Source organism: Podarcis tiliguerta (genome assembly GCF_965153285.1).
Source record: "Podarcis tiliguerta genome assembly, chromosome: 3".
Classification (NCBI taxonomy): Eukaryota; Metazoa; Chordata; class Lepidosauria; order Squamata; family Lacertidae; genus Podarcis; species Podarcis tiliguerta.
The window spans coordinates 105840540-105859410 of NC_139536.1; the positions used below are offsets into that span (position 1 = coordinate 105840540).

An 18871-nucleotide genomic window follows, 5' to 3' on the forward strand; every position below is an offset into this window, starting at 1 on the left:
GGATAAGGGGTACGCATAACCCTAATCATTTTGTGAATCTAACAGGAGAAGAAACTAAGTTTTTTTTTAAATAGTTTCTTCTCTAGCACAGTGAAGCGTCAGTTCCATTGCTACCCCAGATGGCAGCCTCACTTCCTGTCACAATGTTTTCTGAGTCTCAGATGGAAGCGGGCGTTTAATGTGTGAAGCAGTGTGGAATGTGGATGTGTGATGCTTTACTGATGAAAGTTTGGCTTTGTTGAAGGGCAGTATTTCAATATGAGTAGGAAAATTACTATTTTTCATCAGAGGAACCAAGATGTTAGTGTGCACAACCTCATGACAATGTGGAAGTTACTGTGAGCTATCCACTGTGAATTATGAGGCAATGCGTGTTCTTTGTACTTTTGTCTATTTACTGTATTTATTTTTCCCAATTCGAACTATAAAATGGTGATTTTCTTGAGTCAAAATGAGAGTACCCCTAAACATTTTTTTGGGGGTGGGGGGGGAGTACTGGTTACCACACTAGAGTCTACCAATCATGGATATTCCAGTGACAAGCATTGCTATGGCACAAAAAATTGGATTGAAACAGGCCACACCCATTGGAGTTACAAAGATGACTGCACTGCCTTTTATTGACATTGGAAGATACCCAGCAGCAGAAAAGTCACCTGGTAGGATCACTGGCAGAGAGGCACTGTCTGCCAAATAAGCTTGTTGTTGCTGCTGTGTAACTTATTGACTGGTATCTCAAAGCTGTAGCCACACACATTTTCCCTTCTGCATCCAGAGAGAGAAATCTGCATTGCTCGATGGACACCAAACTTTGCTTTCATTTCAGGGAGATACCGTATTTTTTGCTCTATAAGACTCACTTTTTCCCTCCTAAAAAGTAAGGGGAAATGTGTGTGCGTCTTATGGAGCGAATGCAGGCTGCGCAGCTATCCCAGAAGCCAGAACAGCAAGAGGGACTGCTGCTTTCACTGCACAGCAATCCCTCTTGCTGTTCTGGCTTCTGAGATTCAGAATATTTTTTTTCTTCTTTTCCTCCTCCAAAAATTAGGTGTGTCTTGTCGTCTGGTGCGTCTTATAGTGCGAAAAATACGGTATATGGATGTAGTCCCTGTTCTGTTGTTGTTGTTGTTGTTGTTGTTGTTGTTGTTGTTGTTATTGCCCTTGAAAGAGATGAAGGAAAAAATGTGGCCTAAACAATGCCAGCAAGCTGATAGCTTTCCCACTAGAGGGTTTTGGGTTTTTTAAAGTTTATTGTTACACTTCCTGTGTCCTTGTCTAAATAATCCAATAAGGAGGGAACCTCTTTCTCTGAAATCTACTGCTGAGGCATGACATGGCCTGTCTTTTCTTTACAGTGGAACCTCGGGTTAAGTACTTAATTCGTACCGGAGGTCCGTACTTAGCTTGAAACTGTTCTTAACCTGAAGCACCAGTTTAGTTAATGGGGCCTCCCGCTGCTGCTGCGCCGCCGGAGCCCGATTTCTGTTCTTATCCTGAAGCAAAGTTCTTAACCTGAAGCACTATTTCTGGGTTAGCGGAGTCTGTAACCTGAAGCGTATGTAACCTGAAGTGTATGTAACCCGAGGTACCACTGTATTTTTAACCTGGTCTGGCACAGACTAGTACCAGGCAGCTGGAACTAACCGCCCTTTCCATTTCCCACACGGCACCTGCAAAGGTGGGGGAATTGGACCACCCATTTGCCAATCACCTGATGGTCCAATGATGACAGGCGGCTGGGGAACGCCCACCTGGTTCAAATTCAAACTCTTCCGGGAAAGGCATGGAGCTTTGCAAATGCCAGCGATATCATCTGATCTCAGTGCTGTGTAGGAGGTTTTGCAGACACTGCCAGTCACCAGGTCAGCGGTACCTGCAAACCCTCTTTGGGCCCAACTGCACATTTACCTGCTCCACATCCAACGTCATATATGACTTCAGGTGTAGGGCAGGTGGACATGGCTTGGCTGGAACAGCCTGGCGGGCCAGATTGGGAGGTCTGATGGGCCTAATTTGGCCCATGTGTTTGAGGCATTACAGGAAATCAAAAAGGTGGGTACATGCAGTTCTCTTTGGAGTAGTTCCACTGCCACCTTGTAAGCCCACCAGTGTCCATTAGCAAAGGAAGGCACATAAGAACATAATAAGAGGTGGATCAGGCCAAAGGTCCATCTTAGTCCATCATCCTGCTCTTACAGTGGCCAACCAGATGCATGATCTGAGCACAAGACCCAAGAAGGGTTCAAGTACAAGCACAAGGGAGTCCCCCACCTAGAAGATGATGATCATCATCATCATCATCTCTGGGCGACTTCCAACAAAATATTAAAAATACAATAAAACATCAGACATTAAAAACTTCCCTAAACAGGGCTGCCTTCAGATGTCTTCTGAATCCTTTGTCCAGGATCCCCACTCCACCCAATGCTGGAACCAACGCTGCTCTTTCATACAATAATCCCACCCAAAGTGTGCCATCCCCAAATGGCCCTGGGCCTTGAATGCACCATCCTTTTTGCCTTCTTCCCTTCCCATTTACAGAAGAGCTAGAGGCTCGGCTCGGCAAAAAAGAGAAAAGGCAAATCGGCTTTTGCAGAAGGTTAAACGGCCAAATGCAGCAAAGCCAGAGTTACAGCTGAGCATTGCCTTTGTACTTCTACACACTCAACTGCCCCTAGTAACCCCATGACCTGCCTTCTCTTCTTCACTGCCTGGGGAAGCAGTCATCAAAAGATCAGCACTGGGTAGCAGCAGAGAACAGTTACTTCAACTGACAGCTTAAACAAAAGATAGCTTGGCAAGGCTGTTTAAGCCATGGAGAGAGAGAGAGAGAGAGAGAGAGAGAGGGCTAAAGACTAGGATTCAACTAGTGGCAGGATTGTCCCACGTAGTTAAGGCAAAAACAACAACAACAACAACAACAAACTACCCTGGGTGTCCAAATCAGAGTTTGCACACCTGTATCCACACATTAGGGACACAGGTGGCGCTGTGGGTTAAACCACAGAGCCTAGGACTTGCCGATCAGAAGGTCGGCGGTTTGAATCCACACGACGGGGTGAGCTCCCGTTGCTCGGTCCCAGCTCCTGCAACCTAGCAGTTCGAAAGCATGTCGAAGTGCAACTAGATAAATAGGGACTGCTCCGGCGGGAAGGTAAACGGCGTTTCTGTGCACTGCTCTGGTTCGCCAGAAGCGGCTTAGTCATGCTGGCCACATGACCCGGAAGCTGTACGCCGGCTCCCTCAGCCAATAAAGCGAGATGAGCGCCGCAACCCCAAAGTCAGTCACAACTGGACCTAATGGTCAGGGGTCTCTTTACCTTTACCTTATCCACACATTAGCTGACACCAACCTGTCAAACACACTCTTTTAAGAAGTTTGACGTTGTTTCTTTTTGTCTAAACTGCATACAATTAATAGGAGAGGGGTAGCTGTGGTTTTCCCAGTAGTAATGTATGGAAGTGAGAGCTGGACCATAAAGAAGGCTGATCGCTGAAGAATTGATGCTTTTGAATTATGGTGCTGGAGGAGACTCTTGAGAGTCCCATGGACTGCAAGATGATCAAACCTATCCATTCTTAAGGAAATCAGCCCTGAGTGCTCACTGGAAGGACAGATTGTGAAGCTGAGGCTCCAATACTTTGGCCACCTCACGAGAAGAGAAGACTCCCTGGAAAAACCCTGATGTTGGGAAAGATGGAGGGCACAAGGAGAAGGGGACGACAGAGGATGAGTTAGTTGATTAGTGTTCTCGAGGCTACCAGCATGAGTTTGACTAAACTGCGGGAGGCAGTGGAAGACAGAAGTGCCTGGCATGCTCTGGTCCATGGGGTCATGAAGCGTTGGACATGACTAAACGACTAAACAACAACAGCTGTATCAGAAACCAACAAAGCATGAATAGCATGTATAGCACTTTAAAGAATAACCACATCTATTTTAAAAAGGCATAAGCCTTTGTACACCAGTGCCTGCTTCCTCAGATGCACGTATGAAGAATCAAACCAGGCCGATGTAGAAGTCAACTCAACTTCCTGTCCATTCAGTTACAGAGCCCAAAGTCATTCAGCTCAGGAATGCATAATCACAGGGACAGTAATTTTGAGCTGAACAAGGAACAGAGAGGAAAGGGTTAAGCCATCTTTCTCCCTGCACCCATCTTTTTGTCAGCTCCCAGACTGCTTTGGCTTTTGTTTAAAAATCTGCAGATGAGCCGGGAGACTGCATAATGCATAGTTTCCTCTGAAGCCTACTCATCCCATACTTCTACAGCTCTGCCAAACAGTAGCTGAGTGAACTCTGGTAAATTTCACTTCTGATGCTAAGAGGGTGGCAGAAAGAGGTCTCCCTGTCGAGTCACATGTTGCTTTATGTACCTTCTGTGAATCTAGTGGTGGAATGAAACTCATGCTAGAGAATTTTGCAGGAGTGTGTATGGTAGAAAGGGTGCCAAGAATCCCCGGGTGAAAAGGGTAGGATTTAACATACATAAACTGCATTAGGAAAATATGAGCTCCATTATTTATGTTGGCGGTAATGGGTTTGTCTCCTGTCTGGTTTAAAAGGAGAACATTTACAGCACAATCCTGTGTATGTTCGCTTGGATGCAAGCCCCACAATGTTCAGCTAGTAATTTAATTCTTTTTTATAGGTGTTTATATACCACTTTTCAGTGAAATCACAAAAAGCGGGTGTGTTTTTTTTTAAGTAATAAGCATAAAGGAAAACTAATAAAACAACAAAGACAGCTACAAGTGGGAAGAGGCATTTAGGAAGCTGGACTTCCCTGTTTAGTGCAAGATGGTTCTTGAGAAGCCCTGGGGGGACAATGAGGAAGTAGATTTCACTTCAGATAGGACACTGGAGCCAGGTCTTCAGGTGGTTCTATCTTCTGTCTGTCTTCCCCTCAAGGCAAAATGGTTTCTGAGTAGCCCAGTGCTGATGGTTGGGGGAAAGAGAGGCCACCTCAGCTACAATCCTAAGCACAGTTACTTAAGCAGAGCTGAGGACCTTTGAGAACTTGCTAGGCTGCAATGCCCATCATCCCTGAACATTTGCCATGCTGGCTTGGACTGATAGAAGTTTTAGTCCAAGAAGAAGAAGAAGAGTTTGGATTTGATATCCCACTTTATCACTACCCTAAGGAGTCTCAAAGTGGCTAACAATCTCCTTTCCCTTCCTCCCCCACAACAAACACTCTGTGAGGTGAGTGAGGCTGAGAGACTTCAGAGAAGTGTGACTAGCCCAAGGTCACCCAGCAGCTGCATGTGGAGGAGCAGAGAAGCGAACCCAGTTCACCAGATTACGAGTCCACTACTCTTAACCACTACACCACACTGGCTCTCCAACAACCTCAGGAAGGCAACCTGGTCCCCACCTCTGTATTAGACAGTAAGTTCCCTTGAACTCAGTAGGTGTTATTTCTATGTGAATATGCTTAGGATTGTGCTATTGGTCAAACAGTTGCTACTCTCTGAAATACAATTTCAAACATAGTGTTTCCAAATCATTGTATTGTACAGAAAACTAGACACCCAAAGACCCAGAGATGGGGGGGGGGTGTTTCCTCTAAAAGAATTATTATTAATGACAACAAATAATATTACAGCAATACAAAAAGAAACAGTTCAAAAGTGCAGCACTAGTTGTCTGCGATCAAAGGGAGAGGTTGGTGACCATCTTCTTGTTTCCCAGCTAGAGCATTTTGTGCTGGGATGTCAATATGAGCATGCTTGCTTGCTGCATGCTCAATTCAGGAAAGGCTAAGGGGAAAATGTCTTTCTTGATTTGTCCCCTAATGGTATGTACTTTACTAGCTAAATTCTCCTAGACTGCTAAGAACCAGATGGAGATGGGGAAAACCTTGAATCTAAAGAAATGCAAACATTCAAAATTTTGCAAATTCTCCCATTTTGCCACTCAGAGTTTGAAGTCAAGGTTCTACTCTGCATTTATATGTGAGCTCTTTATTTATCTCCATAATTGTCTCTCTGTGTGTTTGAATCAAACCATGCAGGCAAAGGAACATTATTTCCCCATTGCAGATCACCTTGAGTTCATGCCCATTTGCAAAGGGAAAGGCTTCACCCAACATCTTGGTGACAAGAGGGGATGGACAATTGGGTAGTTGTACACACAGGTCAAAGTGATAGGGGGTATTCTGCCCACCATCCAAATCCAGCTCTTCACCCCTCCACTACTAGGGAGCTTCACCTGTTCAAGCCTTTCTCCCTTAAGCTTTGTAAAAATAAAAATAAAAGGATGTCATTATGTAGTCATCTTCCTTTAGATTCAGAGAGAACCGTTTTAGACAGGGTGATAGGCAAACTGTCAGGTAATTAACTTTACAGTGTAGCCGCACTTCTTCCAATTATGCTTTCAAAAGACCAGAACTATCTCGCCAAAGTTTGAAGCACCCTGGATTCGCACTACAGTTAATATACAAAAATAAAGCCTTTGAGCCTCAGTGAGCAACTTCCCTATGCAAAATGAACCAAACAGCTCCACTGACACTGATGAATATCCTCAGTCCTACCCACTGGATCATCCTGTTGGTACCTGGATGCCACACCTACCCCCCACAGCTCTGAGGATGTTTTACCTTTGTCTATGTAGTTTATGTAGTTAAAGCCATGGTTTTCCCAGTAGTGATGTATGGAAGTGAGAGCTGGACCATAAAGAAGGCTGATCGCCGAAGAATTGATGCTTTTGAATTATGGTGCTGGAGGAGACTCTTGAGAGTCCGATGGACTGCAAGAAGAGCAAACGTATCCATTCTGAAGGAAATCAGCCCTGAGTGCTCACTGGAAGGACAGATCGTGAAGCTGAGGCTCCAATACTTTGGCCACCTCATGAGAAGAGAAGACTCCCTGGAAAAGACCCTGATGTTGAGAAAGATTGTGGGCACAAGGAGAAGGGGACGACAGAGGACGAGATGGTTGGACGGTGTTCTCGAAGCTACAAACATGAGTCTGACCAAACTGCGGGAGGCAGTGGAAGTCAGGAGTGCCTGGCGTGCTCTGGTCCATGGGGTCACGAAGAGTCGGACACGACTAAACGCCTAAACAACAACATGAAGTTTATGTATGGGACGCGGGTGGCGCTGTGGGTTAAACTACAGAACCTAGGTCTTGCCGATCAGAAGATCGGCGATTTGAATCCCCGCTACGGGGTGAGCTCCCGTTGCTCTGTCCCAGCTCCTGCCAACCTGGCAGTTCAAAAGCATGAAGTGCAAGTAGATAAATAGGTACCGCTCCAGTGGGAAGGTAAATGGCATTTCCGTGCGCTGCTCTGGTTTGCTAGAAGTGGCTTAGTTATGCTGGCCACATGACTCGGATGCTGTACGCCGGCTCCCTCAGCCAGTAAGGCGAGATGAGCGCTGCAACCCTAGAGTTGTCCACGACTGGACCTAATGGTGAGGGGTCCCTTTACCCCTTTACCTATGTAGTCCAAAGGATGGCCTGCACATTCCTCAGAGGATCAACAAACCCCTAGGAAACTTCCACAGATTCAGTCCCTGCTGTTCCAAACCGCCATGCCTTGGAGGAGCCAGTCTTGAGCCTCCAGGCCAGATATTGGCAGGTGCAGCAAGCCAGTGGTGAGACAACTTGTCCTGACTGCTCTCAGCTGCAGGGTCGCTGTCTATGGTCCTGATAATCTTACCTTTGTCACAACCGCCCTACAGCATGAATAAGGCTTGGGTAGTCCTCTCACCATCTCATTTGTCCCTGCTCCATGGCAATGCTTAAGGATGAGGACAGAGGGACTTGAAACATGCTTTTAAAAACTATGTGAAATTTATCTCAGTTTCATAGGGATGTGGGGGGTTGTTTGAGGAATATTCAAGTCCCCTTTCGTGTGTGGAACTAGTCGCACAGGACTATTTTTAAAAGCTGGCTTGTGGGTTATCAGTGATGATGTTTAAAGGAGTACTCGTGTTATTCATTTGCAGCAAAAGCAAAAAAGAGACATGTTGCACCTTCAAGACTAACACAATTGTTATGGCATCTGCTTTCATGATCTTCAGTCATACATTTCTGCATTTCATTTCCCCTGACCTCAATTATTACAAATTGCCATTACCACCATGAGTATATATATCTATAACTTCTATAACACTCCATGCATCTGATAAAGTGGACTGTTACCCACAAAAGTTAATACCATGAGAAATACCACCTTAATTTTTAAGGTGTCACAAGACTCTTTGATGTTTAAATGGTACATGCTCCATTATTACTTTAAGCAAATCATGTTAGCAATTAAGTATACTTGCATCAAAAGGAACTGCATTCTTCACAAAATCCTCTGAGAAGCACCCAGTCTTAGACATCTAATAATACTTTGTATTCCTTTTAAATGTTTTTTATGTTGTGCACTGCCCTGAAGCTTTGCAAGACAGTGGCGTATAAATACCTTTATAAATGAATAAAAAACTAATAATTGGTTCAAGGAGAGATTTAAATACTTAACTGAAACGTTAAGAAAGCAAAATTTGCTCTGTCCCAGGCAGAACAAACATTTCAATTTTGAAGACAAAGATTATTTCTGCTGTAGCCGATTGAGAGTTAAAGCTGCTCGGTTTTAGTGATTAGTCTACTTCTAGAGAAAAAGAAAATTGTACTTAAGAGTGTACGTCAAGGAGCGGCTTTAAGAGTTGGTCTATCAGAGGATGCATAATGAATGACGTATACTGTCCTTTTTTATGTTTATCTCGCCTACAAAAGAGGAAGCAGGAGATCAACTCCCAATTTTGTGTTCTTAGGTTAGGAAAATTTAGGGCTTCCTTCTTGTTGGTCAGGGATGATGGGAGCTGTAGTCCAACAATATCTGGTGGTCCACAGGCTTCCTGCTCCTGGACTAGACAATTAAAGTAAAGATCTGGCATTCTGCCTTCTCCTATCTACAACAGGAAAATAGCATTCTAACCCCAAGTGAAGAAAGGACTTTCTCAGGAAATACCGTATTTTTCGCTCTATAGGACGCACTTTTTCCCCTTCAAAAATGAAGGGGAAATGTGTGTGCGTCCTATGGAGCGAAGACGCCATAGCCCTGTGACTCTCTCCCGGTTGGAGAGGTGACGCGCGGCTATGGCAGGAGCCTCTCTGCTGCGCGCCTTTCCGCTGCTCCCCGACCTGCTCTTTGGGGCTGGTGGTGGGCTTCCCCCCGCCAGCCCCAAAGAGCAGGTCGAAAGGAACCCGAAGCCTGGAGAGCTAGAGGGGTCGGTGTGCACCGACCCCTCTCACTCTCCAGGCTTCCAAGGTAGGCGCCTGAAGGCCACTGAACGCACCTTAAATGGCACCTTGTTTTAGAGGGAGAAATAAGAGGGGGAAAATTCTCCCCCTCTCTGTGCAGCGCCTCCTGCTGCTTTGCTGAAGGGGCGCTGGGCAGAGAGGGGGAGGGTTTTTTTTCTTGTTCTCCCCCTTCTAAAACAAGGTGCGTCCTATTGCCTGGTGCGTCCTATAGTGCGAAAAATACGGTAATAATGGGTTCATTCCTGCTTTGCAACTGATTGCAAATGGCTGATTTCAAGAGGAATACAAAAGCACATTAAGAAACACAGTTTAACTATTTGTTTTCTAGGGGTTTGTGAGGGAGACCTTCTGCGAGCCAGCTAGAGAAACACCTTCTCACAAAATCTCCTGGAAACATCCTGAGAGACAGTTGCCTTTTTGCACTTTGCGTCTAGGAAATAGCACGAGGAAAACTGGGAAATGGAAAGTGGCATTTTGTGTGTGACAGAGAAGGAAAGTGAAAGAGATTGAGAGAGAGAGAGAGGAGCAGTTGCAAAATTTTATCCATTTGCCCTTGCATGTGTCAACATTTAGAATCAACATGTGCAGGAGGAAAAACTTGAATGTACCCGAAGGGAAAGAAAACTTTGCCTGTTCTGTGTTCCTATGAAGATTTTCTGTTCATATTCACTTTGTTTTTGAAAAATCCTTGATGGATGAACAGCGAAAGGGAATTAAAATGTTTATTACTTATATGGGGGGGGGGGATTGTGTACACTTGAAAATTTCTTAACAAGCCAATCTTACATGTAAGTAAATAGTCACTGAATCAGTGACTACTGTATCATATGAGCACTGATCCACAGCATATTTTCTACAGCTTTTATATTTACTTGCATGTAAGATTGGCTTGTTAAGAAATTGAACTGCATCCTTCTCGTATTAATTCTTACAAGTCTGGCTGATGAAGAATTGATCAAGATTGGCTGATGAAGCATTGAACAAAACAGATTGGTTATCTGGAAACTCCGTTCCGGAGATATTTGGTGGCAGATTATGTATACATCAAACTTTTGAATTAGTCTACTGTGACTGGTGAAGAAGATTCAGAGACTTTAGTTGCAATTTCTGGCCATATGTATTAGTCTATAAATAGTGTTTAGTGCCATTGTTATTGACCATCGTGTTGTGTTATTTTGTTCAGCAGGGCTTCAGGAGTTTGCCAGGAGGAGACGTACAAGGAACCAACCATCTTAGGGTTTACTCCTTAGCCTTTTCTTCTTCTAAAGATGTCCCACAAGGCAGTGGGTATGGCTTTTTCCTCCTGAATGTATCAGCACATCTATCTGATATGATTTTTAAAACATATTGAACAGCAGTTATATTTAAAGGTGTGCAATTGCTTGAAAGCCCAGTTGAACTGACCTGAGATTCCTTTGATGTGCAACACTCTGCGCACAGTAAATTCCCATCAGGTTCAGGAAGGGTGAAGCATTCATCAGAGTTCTTCCCACAGCTTATCCTTATAATGCCACCGGTGATGGTTTTCCCCATGGTGCTTTCCCTTCTGAGACTCTAATCATCTGCTTTGTGCAATGCTTATGTAAACTAGCACCAGGTTATTGATAGCAAACACAATGGCTTTTGTCTGACTCAATCAAACACGGATTCAAGTCAAAGCAGAAATGAAATAGCACACTTTTCTCTTAGGCAAGGGTGCTAATCATCCTTTTTCAACTGCTATTACAGAGCAATTACAGAGAGAATGGCTCAGCTATTTCTTGTTCCATAGGACAGAATAATGCTACATTCCTGGGCTTGCTCTCCTGAAGAGAACAGTGGCATTCTGTTAAGAAAGGCTGGCAGGCACAGTGCATAAGGAAACTGGGAGTGTGTCTTAGTGTGGATGCATAGAGAACTAGGTAAAGGGAAAGGTATCCCTGACTGCTAGGTCCAGTTGCAGATGACTCTGGGGTTGCGGCGCTCATCTTGCTCTATAGGCTGAGGGAGCCGGTATTTGTCCGCAGACAATTCCAGGTCATGTGGCCAGCATGTCTAAGCAGCTTCTGGCAAACCAGAGCAGCGTACGGAAACACCATTTACCTTCCTGCCGGAGTGGTACCTATTTATCTACTTGCACTGGCGTGCTTTCAAACTGCTAGGTGGGCAGGAGCTGGGACCGAACAACAAGAGCTCACCCCATCACGGGGATTTAGAATCATAGAATCATAGAGTTGGAAGAGACCACAAGGGCCATCGAGTCCAACCCCCTGCCAAGCAGGAACCACCATCAGACCTGACATATGGTTGTCAAGCCTCTGCTTAAAGACCTCCAAAGAAGGAGACTCCACCACACTCCTTGGCAGCAAATTCCACTGTCGAACAGCTCTTACTGTCAGGAAGTTCTTCCTAATGTTTAGGTGGAATCTTCTTTCTTGTAGTTTGGATCCATTGTTCCGTGTCCGCTTCTCTGGAGCAGCAGAAAACAACCTTTCTCCCTCCTCTATGTGACATCCTTTTATATATTTGAACATGGCTGCCGACCTTCTGATTGGCAAGCCCTAGGCTCTGTGGTTTAGACCACAGCACCACCCACGTCCCTCGCATAGAGAACTAGTAGCCAGTAATTGCATTGGAGAGATCCTGCTCTGTTATTTACTGGTAGATGCAGGTTAAGCAAAGCCCTACTCATTGCTTGCACTGAACAGAGCTTACTCAAGCTGCACTTCGAGTCACCATTGTGGCTGTGTGCACACTCCTCTTGACTCTGCAGTTTAATATATCTGCAGTTTAAACAGCTCAACAACATCTGATGGAAGGTTGAATAAATGAGTCAAAGGCTCGTACAGAAGATCTTGCTTCAAAAATATCTGACATCGCCAGAAACTGCTAACAAAGCCCTGGAGTTAGTCATACAGACATAGTCAAAAGAAAGAAAGAAAACTCAACCTAGTTTGGGATCTATAGCTATCGACTGAGGATCAACAAGATAGAGACAGGCAATGAAATATTCATTTTAGGGGAATCCCCAAGATAGGAAGAGGGGACATGATTGCATTGATGGCGTCTCCTGGTTCACAGAGTTGGACTTAGGACTAGAGGTGTCAGATGATGACATTGAGCAGGCTCATCAGGCTTAAGGGAGATCAGGCAAAGATGGTCATGCTGGAGAGAGAGGGTCCAAGAGGTCAGTGCTGTGACTCTGCTGAGGCATATCCTCTGCTGCTGCATCACACTGCAGCAAACTCCTCCTCTCCCTCCCGGTAATCAACTGTGGCCCACATGCCAGGAAGCTAGTGTAGCAGCTCCTCTTAACCTGGTGAGCCATTTCTACTCCAGGGCGAAGTTGTGGCCATGGCAGGACAATATTATATATTTCCCACTTAGTCCAGTGTAGTTTATTCTGAAGCATGTGCAGGACTGCAGTCTTGAATTGTTGTTGTTGTTTAGTCGTTTAGTCGTGTCCGACTCTTCGTGACCCCATGGACCAGAGCACGCCAGGCACTCCTGTCTTCTACTGCCTCCCGCAGTTTGGTCAGACTCATGTTTGTAGCTCCGAGAACACTGTCCAACCATCTCGTCCTCTGTCGTCCCCTTCTCCTTGTGCCCTCCATCTTTCCCAGCATCAGGGTCTTTTCCAGGGAGTCTTCTCTTCTCATGAGGTGGCCAAAGTATTGGAGCCTCAGCTTCACGATCTGTCCTTCCAGTGAGCACTCAGGGCTGATTTCCTTAAGAATGGATACGTTTGCTCTTCTTGCAGTCCATGGGACTCTCAAGAGTCTCCTCCAGCACTACAGTTCAAAAGCATCAATTCTTCGGCGATCAGCCTTCTTTATGGTCCAGCTCTCACTTCCATACATCACTACTGGGAAAACCATGGCTTTAACTATGCGGACCTTTGTTGGTAAGGTGATGTCTCTGCTTTTTAAGATGCTGTCTAGGTTTGCCATCGCCTTTCTCCCAAGAAGCAGGCATCTTTTAATTTCGTGGCTGCTGTCACCATCTGCAGTGATCATGGAGCCCAAGAAAGTAAAATCTCTCACTGCCTCCATTTCTTCCCCTTCTATTTGCCATGAGGTGATGGGCCCAGTGGCCATGATCTTCATTTTTTTTTTGATGTTGAGCTTCAGACCATATTTTGCGCTCTCCTCTTTCACCCTCATTAAAAGGTTCTTTAATTCCCGCCCCCCCTTCTGCCATCAAGGTTGTGTCATCTGCATATCTGAGGTTGTTGATGTTTCTTCCGGCGATCTTAATTCCGGCTTGGGAACCATCCAGCCCAGCCTTTCGCATGATGAATTCTGCATATAAGTTAAATAAGCAAGGGGACAATATACAGCCTTGCTGTACTCCTTTCCCATATTTTGAACCAATCAGTTGTTCCATATCGAGTTCTAACTGTAGCTTCTTGTCCCACATAGAGATTTCACAGGAGACAGATGAGGTGATCAGGCACTCCCATTTCTTTAAGAACTTGCCATAGTTTGCTGTGGTCGACACAGTCAAAGGCTTTTGCATAGTCAATGAAGCAGAAGTAGATGTCTTTCTGGAACTCTCTAGCTTTCTCCATAATCCAGCGCATGTTTGCAATTTAGTCTTTGGTTCCTCTGCCTCTTCTAAATCTAGCTTGCACTTCTGGGAGTTCTCGGTCCACATACTGCTTAAGCCTGCCTTGTAGAATTTTAAGCATAACCTGGAGCAGGAACCGGCAAGCCGCTCCAGTATCCCTGCCAAGAAAACTCCATGGACAAAGACAACAGGCAGTCTTGAATGCTACCCATCAATTTCAGTGGAATTTTTCTAACCCTTTTCTGTTTTTGTTTACAAGGGCAAATAAATTGCCTTGCATTCAACACACACCCAAGAGTGATTCACTCTTAAAAGAACTGAAAGTGTAAAAAGGACCTTTCACGTTTTTATACTGCAGCTTGGAAATCAATACCAATGCAGAGCTGTCATAAAAAGCTTTGGGATCTGCTTAGGGGAAGATGGTATCAGAGAAGCAGCAGTTTTGTTCACAGAAGTGACAATTAGAATTAGGTGAATTCCACAGGTCATGATTCCCCGAGTCACAGTATGAGTAACAGAACTTTGAGGGCAAAAACCAGGCTGCCGCTTTTGTGAATCAATGTTCAACTAGTTGGGTTTAGATAATGAGGCCCTGCATTGCCTGATCTATAGTCAAAAGAAATTCTACCTGGAGGCCTTTGATGACTAATACCCCCTTAGCCCAAAGTTTCTATTTCCTGCTGCACAAAGATGATTCTGCCTTAAATAGGCCTGCAGCATATATTTGTTGTACATGGTTTAAAAAATTGTTCCCTCCAGATGTCTTTTGCCATTAGCATTTTTGACACCTTCTAAAAATACAGACCCAGTTTCTCTCACCTTTACTTTTAATAAGCAATCTTTGCACTCTGGTATCGCATTGGCTGCTCTCCAACATACCTGGATGTCAGTAATGATGCCGTGGAACAAGAACTCCTCCCTTGGTACCCTAAAAGAATGTCCTCAATTTATATTTGGATGCCACACTTCTTTTGGACGATGCTGCATCTTCAATTACTGTGCTAGTAATTTCAGGGTTGCAGGAAGCATAAAAGATGAGAGGTTGCTAAAGCCAAAAGTACCAGCTAATTATATTGAGGAATGATGATTGTGCAATAGAACTGGCACTCTAAAAACACTATCACCAGGCTGCCCAGCTGTCTAATGACATTAACATGTAGGAAACTAAAACCTTAAATTGCATTATTTTAATAAGAAGGGTTCCATAAACATATGCAATAAATGCAAAACTGAATATCACACATCTGCAAACCCTGACCATTGACTGATCTGTCTGATGCCATGGAACGTTCACAAATATTTTTTAACAGCTATGGGGAAAGGGCAATTCTTTACAAAACAGCATGCCATCTGTGAATAAATTCAAAGGTCTAATTGGCCAGAAGATGACAGCATACTGAGCATGGGGACACAGGGGGTTGTGTGGTGTTTCTAAGATGCAGGATAATATAAAGGATGTGGAACCAGGTAGGAAGAGAACCCGGGGGATAAAGGACCAGGTGATTAAAGGAAGTGAGAAACAGGAAGTGAAATGAGGAAAGAATGGTAAAGCAGGAGTGGGCAACCTGGAGCCCCTCAGTTGTCATTGGACTGCACGTCCCATCAAGCCTGCCCACCAGCTATGGTGGCTGGGGCTGATGAAAGTTCAATGACATCTGGAGGGCTACAGGTTCTCCATCTCTGGGATGAAGGGATGGAGAAGACAGAAAGCAAAAGGGTAGGGTACCTGAGAACTTCAGGTACAAAAGGCCTGTGAAGCAGGGTAGCTAAAGCTATGGATGAGGATCCAGAGTAATCTGTTGTGCTCTTTGTTTTGCCCACCCATGGTTCCCACAGTCTACATGGCCAAAATAGCTCTGAGGAGCAGAAACATCAGGGAATGCTAAAAATTAGGGGCAAGGAGTGGCAGCAGCAGATGTGCCAAAAACTGCAAGTGGGAGCTGAGGGAGACTAGGGAAAGGAATCACCGTATTCCTTTAGTAGAAGGGAAGAGCACTTGGGTTGGGAGACAATGAGGCTGAGAGCTGAGCAGGCAACAAACAGGAGCCTCAAGTAAGAGAGGGTTGCGAAGATAAAGGCCCAAGCAATGAAGAGGATAGCACAAAGGACAGAGCGGATGAAAGGAGATCCCAGGGGAAACTTTGCCTGGGATTGAAGCATGGGAAAATGGGAGGGAAAATACAGACAAGGCTGAGCTTTGTAGACCAGTAGCATTTGATACAACAGGGAGATAAGGACCTCTTTAATCCAGCGGTGGAACCCACACCAGCCACTTTGCATTGCTTCTCTGGCAGCGGTTGGGGGACATGTCCCTAGAAGTCCCCCTTGGATGTATCCATCTGAGGTGGCTGCCTCAGTCTGCCTCTCATAGACAGGCCAGCTCTGCCCTTATCCCTCTTTTGGTGACATGCTTCTATCACCAGAACACTGTTGAAGAGATTGAAGGGAAGGGGACAGTCATGAGGGACTCAGAGGCAACTCAGGTTGGCTTAGAAAGAAGCTGAGTTGCTTTCCAATTTGGAGGGGTGGTGGTGGTTTATTTCTGGGGTGGAGGAATCACCCCAACACAAGCCAGGATCAGGCTAGCTGGTTTCTAATTATAGCTTCCTAGTGTCAGGTTGGGACGTGGGTGCTGCTGTGGTCTAAACCACAGAGCCTAGGGCTTGCCAATCAGAAGGTTGGCGGTTTGAATCCCCATGATGGGGTGAGTTCCCATTGCTCTGTCCCTGCTCCTGCCAACCTAGCAGTTTGAACGCACATCAAAGTGCAAGTAGATAAATAGGTACTGCTCCGGCGGGAAGGTTTCCGTGCACTGCTCTGGTTCACCAGAAGTGGCTTAGTCATGCTGGCCACATGACCTGGAAGCTGTATGCTGGCTCCCTCGGCCAGTAAAGCAAGATGAGTGCCGCAACCCCAGAGTCAGCCACGTCTGGACCTAATGGTCAGGGGTCCCTTTACCTTTACCTTTTAGTGTCAGGTTAGACAACGAGATGTCCTCCAGATGTTGTTGGATTCCAACTCTCTTCAGACCCATCCAGCAAGTCCAAAGGCCAGAGGTGATTAAATCCAGCAGCAATTGGAGAGAGCCACGTTGGCAACTGCTGTGACTATCGAGTCATGCAAGTCAAGGCAATATAAAGCTAGCAGAGGGAGCGAGCTGCAAATTCAGAAGGCAAGCAAGAATGAAGTAAGCCAGAATCTGCATTGTGCACACATAGCAATCAGCACTGTGGCTGAAAGAAAGAGTACTTCAGAAAGGGCTATGAACAGAATGGAGCTGAATGTTGGAGAATAAACCTTTTAAGAACTGTGTTTTTGTGATTGTCTGTAAACCCATGAGGGCAAAACAAGGGTGGTTTTGCTACTGTTCACATCACCTTTAGTTATACGTCATCATCATTTAATTATATTCATTGCCTAACTCTCACCAGGAGGTTCCAGGGTGAATTACAACTTAATTAAAAACAACAACAACCTTAAATTAAAATTTAAAAAGTTAAAATAGTCCAATGAACCTATAAATTTCTAGTGAATCATATGCTCCCAGTGCTTATGGGCATATCTGGAACTTTGAGAAAATGCCATGGGCCCCAGTCACAAAATAGCTGTTGTGGAGCCATGGCATATACCAAATGTCTGGTTTGGGCATGTCAAAATGGCTTCAGCATTGGAGAGGCTAAGGCAGTGCAAGTAGGAACTAAATAAGAAGAGCAAACCATCTTTCTATTGCTATCATACATAGAACTGGGTTGCAGGTGTATATCTGCTTTGGACTGTGACCATTGTGTTTTGTGACATAGTCCACAGATAGATGCAAGGATTGGGATGGCATCTTCTGAAAAGTACTACTCTTTTTTAAAAAAATACTGCAGTTCTACTTTTTAAAAACTACCTTTTAAACAACACACGCAGGTCCCCACTATCCAGAAATGTGAAACCTCACTTATCCAAACACAAGGAATTGGTACCCAGATATCACTATACACACCCCAGATTCAGATATCCAAACTGTCGGGCCTGTGTGTAGTAGTGTAAACAAACAAATAAACATTGCTTTACTATTTTGTGTCTCACTGTTCTGTGGCAACAGTTTCAGCAAAAAACACAGTGGGAGCAAGGGAAAAGGAAGAGATATTGGACAAATAAGAGAGCATTTTTTCCTTCCTTGTTTGCCTTTTGCAAGGTTTCATAGCGGTTTCCTGGATTTTCCCAAGTTTTTCATCATTTTGGGGTCAACATTCTATTGTTTGGAACACATTAGAAATTTTCCCATAGGAATAAATGGAAATCGTGGGCTCATATGTGAACGTTCACCTAACAAATGATTCCCCAAGAACACATTGTGTTTGGCTAGCAGTACCTGCATATAACACAGTTCTCACCAAAAGAAATGAATTATTATTGAGGAGATACTGAGACCTTTTGCAGGACAGGAGGAAAACTTCATAAATACTTGAGGTGATTCTCATGAGCAACATACTTCGAAGCATTAATTGCATTTATAACCAGTTTTGTTTAGATCTTCTAAGAAAAATGAAGAGTCCATTTTATGTCTTGATGGTTTCATATTTCCTTTTGTTTTGACAGCTATAAATATGTTGCAACTAGACGTGGCTAAGCTTGTGAGTACTCCCTCTAAACTCAAGCCTAGCTAATATTTACGTAGCAGTTATAACAAGGTCCACCCATTGACCATATGCTACGTTGCTGGGAAAATAAAAGCTTAAGGTAAACACATTTTTGCTTGCTGAGCAGACTTTCAGTCATACTTACACAAGCCACAGTAATGAATCTGAAAATGTCAGAGATTATATATATATATATATATATATATATACACACATACACATACACACACACACACACACACAGTCAAGATATAAACCGACTTGAAAAGAGAGTACAGCTTAGCAGCCAAAGAATTGAAGAAAATGTCATTAGAAAGCATTTGCTACCTTTTTCATTAAAGTGCTATGATTATAAAGTGCTATGATTATAAAAACACTTACATGTAAACTAGCATCAGCTATGAGGAACTGCTAACTGGATAATATAATGTAATGGTTCT

At 44.4% G+C, this 18871-nt stretch overlaps 1 protein-coding gene across 1 annotated transcript in view; it reads right to left on the reverse strand.

Annotated features, from left to right (window-relative positions):
- The window catches only part of PLCB4 (phospholipase C beta 4), a 234494-nt gene extending 215649 nt beyond the window's left edge, over positions 1-18845 (reverse strand). The window contains exon 1 of the mRNA XM_083431925.1: positions 18813-18845. The gene's annotated coding sequence lies outside the window, so the exon portion shown is untranslated. The remainder of the gene's footprint in view (positions 1-18812) is intronic.
- Between the last annotated feature and the right edge of the window lie 26 nt (positions 18846-18871).